Raw genomic sequence first — 9,332 nt, forward strand, 5'->3', positions numbered from 1 at the left:
TTAGAATATTAGGGTTTTTCAAGAATCCTGAGCGGCACTGCATTGTAATGGGCAGGTCGTATCAATTACCATCAGCTGAACTCCCTGCTCGTCTCGTCCCTTCGACTGAAGACGCAGAGTATAGCAGAAAACACGCAAACAAGGTGTTTTTACACAAGTTTTATGGTGAAAATATAACATTTGGAGCTATGAACATTACTTAATCCTGTTTCACATACCCTTGAGTCTGATTTGTAGGTTGCCAATGCTTGCTGTTGGTTAGAGTTAACACTCCAGAGCTATTTTGAACTACCACTTTTCTTTACAGTTAAACAAGTTTTTTCTTGGCATGACGCATTTGTTTGGTATGAAACTCAGAAGAGTTATTCTTATAGCTTGTATTTTTTTGTGTAGGTACATTCATTTAGATTACTAATTAATAACAATGATTTTAAGCACATAAACTGCGCCTAAAAATATTTCGTTTTCCAAGAAAGAATTGTGCTCGAAAATATGATCAGGCGCTTTATTATGTTTTGCAAAGGATGATGCGTGATCTGCGTCAGAGCTTACACTTGCACATAGAGTGTCTGCCTACTTTGACCTAATTAGCGAGCGTGTGATATTGTTAGTTTTCAGTTACCTGTGTTAGATCCAGGCGTTGGCATTGTTTACTACTTTGTTACATAGATACGGGCGGGCGGCCGTTAAACACCTACCGCCCAAGGTCGCTGCGCATTTATAGCCTAAAGACATGGTCGGATTTGGTACGGCCGGACCAATTGTTCCGGCGTCATACTTGGTACGGTCCGGACGGAAGTAATACTAATTTTGTGCGATGGACAATGTGACATTCCATCGAATATGGTCCGGTACCAGATCGCGTCCGATGGTTCGGCCGTACCAATTCCGATTGGGTTTTTGAAGTCATTCTTATCGCCTTATATTGGGACGCGTGAATTGCAATTTCCATACAAATCTCAAGTAGGCCACAACCGGTAGATAGACTGAATATCGGGAACGGCTGTAAGTCATATTTTACTTTTTTCTATCAGTCTTAGAGATGACTTTATACCTCTTAAAATTAAATCAAAAACATGTCTTTCCTTAAGATATTCTGTTATGTCTTGAAATATTATATAATAAATATACTTATCGGTTAAGTAACCGAAGAAATCGTCAGTCAAGAAACAAAATGAGATAATATGTCTAAAAAGTGCTACATCATCGTATGAATTAACACTATATCATATACCATGTAATTCTTGACCGAATTAGTGACATCGGTGATCGGACATTATCGTCCGTTTCATTATATTCCGTCAAAGTGCGACTACGCCGATACGCTTTTTTTACTCCAACCCTCTGAAACCCCGTATCAACGTGGTCATCCCAGGGCACGAATTTGTCAAGGGATTATAGCTGCATCAAAGACAAATTATCTTAAAATCTATATTCACGATATAGTCACGTATAGTATAGTGTAGATAATATATATTTCCGCCAAAACCTTACGCGACATCGTTGACCTGAACGATCCTGTGACTCTTCTGGATTTGCAAGAGAATGTGGGTGACGGTGATCATTTAACATCAGGTGACCCGTACGCTCGTACGCTCGTTTGTCCTCCTCTTCCATAAAAAAAGTAATTGTGAAACAACTATACTTACGACATTATAAACTTTTTCAGCCTTACAAATTAACTTGGTATAAAATTATACCTGAGAACAAACCAGAAATATGCAAAATATTTACAAATAGACTTTTGCTTGCGATTGGTTTATTCGGAAGATTCGGACGTATAACGTTTCCCGCGTTTGTTTGCAGTGACATCCTGAAAACTTCAGAAATATCATTGTATTGACAGTTTTGTCAGCGATATAGTCAACATTTTGTATAGGTACTCTTGGTTATGTTTATTATGCTCATGTATAACTTTATACCAAGTTTATTAATTGTAAGACCGTTTGTACTTATAACAACAATATGTTAGATAAACTGCATGTTATCCAGTATTTGACTGTGCAATCGTCCTTATCTATTGGTTGCGAGCTGCGAGTCTTATACGAAGGTACTCGTGGTCAAGCCGAGCGGCAGTTAAACCGCGGCGCCGGTATGTTGCCGACAGCTGATGTTTACGCGAATATCAACATTATCGTTTATTATTATTTGTTTTGAATTAAAATGGTGAGTTTTTTCTATGTTTATAGCATAAAAATATCTCTAATTATTCATTTAAAATATAGGCACATATTTGTTGTTGCAATTCAAATTATATCTATTAGATACCTATATAATAAAGCCTTTTTTTTATTTCATATCCTTAATATATGTACATATCAAATGTTATTTACTGTTAGTTTATATTTTTCTTAATATCTATATGTTAGTACGTGTTACTTATTTGTATGGGTTATTTATTTATTTGGATATGAACCCCTCCTCGGGTGAAGGCCTCCTCCAACTTTTTCCACGCGTCTCTGTCTTTACCCGTTATTTGCCAGTTTTTCCCGGCTATTTCCATTACTTCATCAGCCCACCTGCTTTTCGGTCTGCCTACTCGTCGTTTTCCTTTCGCATACCTATATATTATATACCAAAATATTGTTTCTTGAGTTACCTATGTGTCTACTGTGCTTTAGGTAACTTTCAGATGAGAGACTGGGTAGTAACAGTTAAGTCTGAGTGATGATTTAGTTAAGTATCTAGTTATGTATATAATTTACTTATTTTTTTTTCTATGTGATAAACATATGTACGACAATATTAATAGAATTGGCGTTTGTTTCACTGCAATATAAAATAAATGATATAAGTTAGTAATCAAATTAATATTTAGTGTTACCTAATACTACCTACATAAAAATATAATACGTTCCTAAAGGAAAAAAGGGATGAAAAGAATTTTTTAAACTGTAATTTATTTAATACATTTTAGTACCTATTAAGAAAAGCGTCAAAAGTAAATACGTCTAGATACAGCATGCCGATATAATAAATATCCGGTGATCCTGGTTAGAATATCTACAAGGTCAAAGTTATGTAAATATTGCAGTTATCGTCCGTTGCAGGTGTGCAAATTTTGAAGTAAATCGGACGGTAAGTGCGTGAGAATTACGTTCAGAGATTTCATTACATACCTACATAGAACCTGGATGAAGATTATATTTTAAAGTGTTTTAAAAGTGAAAAAGGTTTGATTGATTATTAGTAACCTACATACCTACCTATACTTATTTATGGAAGATTATTTCTTCTAACATAGTAGTTAGTAACTTTAACATTAAGTTGATTTATACTTGTTTCTGATAGGTTGGGGAAAAGTTAATTTTGATATGAGAACTCAAGATTTTTTAAAAGTTATTTCGATTCGACATGGGTGCCTTCAAATGCGCATTACAATTTGCTAAAGGGAATGTGGGCGGCGGTGATCACTTAACATCAGGTGACCCGTAAGCTCGTTTGTACTCTCTTCCATAAAAAAAAAAACTGTTAAGGGGGTGTCACACTAAGGGTGAACCATGTAAGTACTAATTTGCGATTATTTACTGGGACGTAATGAAACCGAAACATATGTCAAGAGATTGATAACTGTTGATGAAAAACTATTGCATCTAAATAACTAAAGCTGTTTTTGTGATAAGCTCCCAATAAACACTATTATACCCAACAAATACTCTACGGGTACCCCGGCTCGATCTTCGCCCGCCGCGTACCAACCTGTTTTTGGTTTTCGAAACTTTTACAAAAGTTTTCTTAAACTCGTTTTATAAGTAACAAAATGGCAAAAGGGAATGGGCCGTGGTATGCTCGTTTGTCTTCCTGATAATATAACAAAAAGGCCCATCCTTTGCTAACATAACAAACCACACTTCACCTTGCTATTCATTGGTTTGTTATGAACTTAGAAAGCTTATAGTTATTCTGTAATGCCAGATTTTCCTCGTGAGCCATCAACAGACAGGCATGAATCACATGTTATTATATGTTATGTTCACAGGTCAAAATATAACTTACAAATCACATAACATCAGAGCGTAGATCATGTACATTACACTATTTTTTATTTCACTTCAATCAATGCAGTATTTCCGAAGTTGTAACGACGAGAAGTTTTAAGCCCTTTTTTAATTTCTGTGATTACGCGCGTTCATACAGTTTTCTCGTAATTTTTGTATATTTTTTTGGCATGTCAAGTATAAAAACGTTTGTTGGACCCATTCGCAACATTTATATTTTTAGCTGAAGTGATTTACCTGAAGCTCAAACCCATTTCGTCGGCCCTATTAAATCTCATATTCAGTTTTAATTAACTTTGCAACTTTATTAATGGTAATTTTTTGCTAATCTACTACACTTTGTTTGGCACAGTATGAAAATAATGCAATAATGCAGAATCGAATTCTCAATACTGTGGTTGTCTATGATTATATATATATTAAATTCACCGCGCTAAATGTCAAAAATGTAGATGCGAATATTTTATTAAATGGAGAGGTGGTAAAACCAGTGGAATCTGCTATATTTCTTGGCATTACTCTTGATTCCAAATTGCAGTGGGGCCCCCATATTTAAGGATTGGCGAATAGGCTTAGTTCTGCAGCATATGCGGTTAAGAAAATTAGACGGTTAACTGACATAGATACGGCGAGATTAGTATACTTTAGTTATTTTCATAGTATTATGTCCTATGGTATATTGTTATGGGGCAGTGCGGCCGATATTAATACTATCTTTGTGCTGCAGAAGAGGGCTAGTCGTGCGATTTATAACCTAGGTCCTAAAGAATCATTAAGAGAAAAATTTAAAGAAATAAACATTTTGACTGTTGCTTCTCAATACATTTTTGATAATGTTTTGTATGTTCATAAGCACATTGCGGAATTTTCTAGAAACTGTGACATTCATAATGTTAACACGAGGAACAAACATAAACTTGTTATGCCTACTACTCGGTTGGGTCGAGTTAGTAAGTCTTTTGTTGGGCGATGTATATGCTTCTACAATATGATCCCAGAAAATGTACAAAACAAATGTGTTACGAAATTGTTAAAAAACGTTTGTGTGGGAAAGGTTATTATAGCATAAACGATTTTCTTAATGACACCACGGACTGGGAATAAAGCGAACACCCTCAGGCTCTTTAATTATAAATGTTTATTGTACGATATTACAGTGTAATCCATATTTTATATTTAAAAAAAAAGCCCGCTGAGTTTCTTGCACCCATTCTTCTCAGGTCTGAGGCAGTCTCTTTTGAATGGGTGGTAGATTTTGACGTTTAGTAAGTGATTTTAAATCCTATTTTGAATAAAAATATTTGAATTTGAATTGGCTTGAGGGCTTGTCGAACAATGTTTACGAAGCATCCTTACACAAACAATGAATTCAAGCTCGAAAGGTTGATGTATCCAATATAATATGATAATTTATATTTATACAGTTTATTCTCTATTACTTTTTATGATATATTTAGATGCTTTTAATTTCGAACACGATTCATATATTGGACCTTATAAACTTATTTGTAATGTATATAACAGCCATTGTAAAATACTCTATTTAATTGAAAAGTGGCCGTTGAGTTTCTTGTATGTTCCTCTCATAAGCTCTACTTTTTCCTAACATAATATTATGGTAGATTCAGTAATTTAATATAAATATTCATAGTGAGTTCAAAAGCACTTTGTTTAAACCTAATTGAATAAATTTCAGTTGACTTTGACTTTGAAAATGAGATATTGGTGTTTAAATATAAGAATAAGTAGTATGGTTGGTATGTTCCAAGTATTTATACTATAGGTAGGTAATATATATTGAAGAAATCAAGCAGAAATGGTAACCGCGCGCTGGGGAGTAGTAATATGATAACTTAGGTCAAGTACAAGATATCTCACATACATGATACTTCTCTGTTATATCTTTATTGCTTTATTTTATATTCTATTTATAGTCTCAATACAAGACACAAGTTCTTAGACCGGAATGACAATATGTACCTACTTATTGTAGTCTGTTAATATTTGTATTGTTTTTGTAAGTAGTGTTCGTTTTGGCCTTAGACTAACCCCCTTATCTATTCATAATAGTCTGCTAACTTAAAGCATTGCTAATTCTCACTCTGTCTTCTTCTATTGACCTAAGTCAGAATGAGAAAAAACACTCCTTAGCGGCTGTTTAAAGTTAGCGGACCATTATGAATAAGGGGGTAGAATATACTAACATATAGACGCCCTGACAGAGGTTTAGTTACTCATATGCTGACAGCCCGAAAACTCTTTTTTTATGGAATAGAAGGACGAACTAACGTACCTGGTGTTAAGTGATCACCGCTGCCCACATTCTCTTGCAACACCAGAGGAATCGAAGGAGCTCATTCGACAGCTTTGTAGTACGTGGAAGAAAGCTTCAACAAATCCGCTCTGTGGAGGACCGCCCCACACATTCAGATGGTGGGGATGATGTCATAACTTGTGGCTTATCGTGCGAAGGTGGAATTCAGCGGCGTATAATAATGCGTGAATTATTATGATTGGTCAGTGTGTGCGTTAGGGTAGTGGTTAGTTTATCTTAATTTAAATTACTAATCAACAATATATTCGCTTGCCCAGTCTATCTTATCAACTGAAAATATAAGTTAACGATTTGTCGCTATATTTTTCGACGTGTTCGCAGCTGTCACAGTCTATCTAGACACATAATTGCAAACATTCCTTACATATATGAAATCTGAAATTGTTTCTTTTAACCGCAACCCTTTAAACCGTTATACCGAGAATGTGGAGGAAATATAATGCAACAACCAGTCGGTATTGTAACTAAAATATTGTCTTTTGATAAAATATAATACATCACATCTGATCTAGCAGTATCGCCTCATGTGACCACGATGATGGTAGCAAAACTGCAGACCTCATTCAATATTGTGATGCCATTTTCATATTCAATTTATAACTAGCTGACCCGACACACGTTCGTCTGTCATAATAAGAAAAAATCTTGTGGGTGGAATTTTGTAAAATCCTTTTTTTTGTGACACTAAGGGACGAGACGTGGAGGACATTCAGCTTCTTCAATTGCCATCAAATAATACGCCCTGACCTATACAATACAGTGCCGCACAGGATTCTTGAAAAACTCAAAAATTCTAAGCGGCACTACAGTTGCGCTCGTCACCTTGAGACATAAGATGTTAAGCCTCATTTGTGCAGTAATTTCACTAGCTCAGGCCCGCCAGTACATTAACGCTTCCACATTACTGCTTCACTCAGAAAAAGGCGCCATTGTGGTGCCCATATTCCAGGCGGCATCCTGATAAAGGAGCCTCCCACGGCCATTGCCTTTAGTCTCCTCTTATGACACCCTTGGTTCTGGGACTTACGCTATTCTTTTATATATATATAAATTTAGCACGATCTTAGATCTGAAACCTTAAGGACGCGTTCTCAAAACAGAGAGGTATCGAATCGCACCACTACACTGACACCGCTCAAACACATACACGTACTTAAAGTTAATTGCGGGAATCAAATGAATTTGATACTTTAGCAAGTTTGAATTATATTTTTTTAATACCTTTGTATTTTTGATAATTGGTTGATGTATTCGTTTAGTAGTTAAATATTAGAATTTTAGATGGCAATTCTGTCGCATAACGTCGTGTGCAGTAAACGCAGTTTTTTTTTAATCCAAGGTGGCCGCCGCGAAAAATTATGATTTCAACAATATGGGTATTGTATCCGAGGTTATCGAGGGTGCAGAGAACAATTAGATAGGTCTTTCAAAATCAAATTTTGAGATTTTGTAGATTTCATAGGCGCCATCATGGATTTCGATTTAGGCCCGCTATTCGTTATTGTTGACCCCAAAATCCATGAAAATGACACCCATGATAAGAAGTTGGTAAATTTTATAGTCGCCATCTTGAATTTCGATTTTGACCTGATCGATATTCGATATAGTTAACCCCAAAAACCATGAAAATGACACCCATGTAAAGAAGTTGGTAAGTTTCATAGGCTTTTATGTAAAAGGCATTAATTATTTTCTCAAAATTGATTCCTTTAGAATTCTTTTTGATATCATTTCTAATAACTACTAGATACTACTACCGCTTCGGCAGGCTTAATTAATATTATTAAAAAAACATGAAAATGACACCCATGAAGAGAAGTTGGTAAATTTCATCGGCGCCATCTTGGATTTCGATTTTGACCCGATATTCGTTATTGTTGACCCCGAAAACCATGAAAATGGCATCCATGAAGAGAAGTTGGTAAATTTCATCGGCGCCATCTTGGATTTCGATTTTGACCCGATATTCGTTATTGTTGACCCCGAAAACCATGAAAATGACACCCATGAAGAGATGTTGGTAAATTTCATCGGCGCCATCTTGGATTTCGATTTTGACCCGATATTCGTTATTGTTGACCCCGAAAACCATGAAAATGGCATCCATGAAGAGAAGTTGGTAAATTTCATCGGCGCCATCTTGGATTTCGATTTTGACCCGATATTCGTTATTGTTGACCCCGAAAACCATGAAAATGACACCCATGAAGAGAAGTTGGTAAATTTCATAGGCGCCATCTTGGATTTCGATTTTGACCCGATATTCGTTATTATTGACCCCGAAAACCATGAAAATGACACCCATGAAGAAAAGTTGCCAATTTTATAAGCGCCATCTTGGATTTCGATTAGACCTTATATTTAGAGATGACTTATAAATCACTAAATCTTCAAAAAAATACAGAAACATAATTTATTGAAAATCTGACTGCTTACAAAATATGTAAAGTATCAAAGACAGTATTGTAGAGCTTATAAAGAATATTCATGTTCGTACAGCGATCTTTCCGAGTACGAGCTGCTGCTTACAACCGACACAGTGTCTGCCCCAACGGCGGCCGAGCGCGGACTGAGGTTATTTCGATAGATCTTTCTGTGCAATGCGTACGGAGTGACAAAATAAAATAACCCTTAATTCCACATTTTAAAGCTCATGCTTATCAGAAATATATTTGAATTTTAGACGATTCATTTTTATTTTTTTCTGAGATTATTTATTAGATATTCATTAATTTATTTCGCGTGTTTTTGAAAATATTATATCTGCTTTCCTTACATAATTTTTAAGAGCCAAAATTGTGTAAGTGGTAGCATAAAACTGATCCTGAATGAAGCCCCATTTCGTCAATTTTGTGTGAAGAGGTAAAGGATAATCGTTTTTACGACATAAAATATCAAAATTTCAAAGCAAACATTTCCCGCTAATTGGAGATAAAGAAGTAATCTATTTGTGGCAATTTTTAGTTTTGTTAGACTTAGTTTAATTTCATCACAAACTC

The sequence above is a fragment of the Leptidea sinapis genome, chromosome 40, assembly GCF_905404315.1.
Source record: "Leptidea sinapis chromosome 40, ilLepSina1.1, whole genome shotgun sequence".
NCBI lineage: Eukaryota > Metazoa > Arthropoda > Insecta > Lepidoptera > Pieridae > Leptidea > Leptidea sinapis.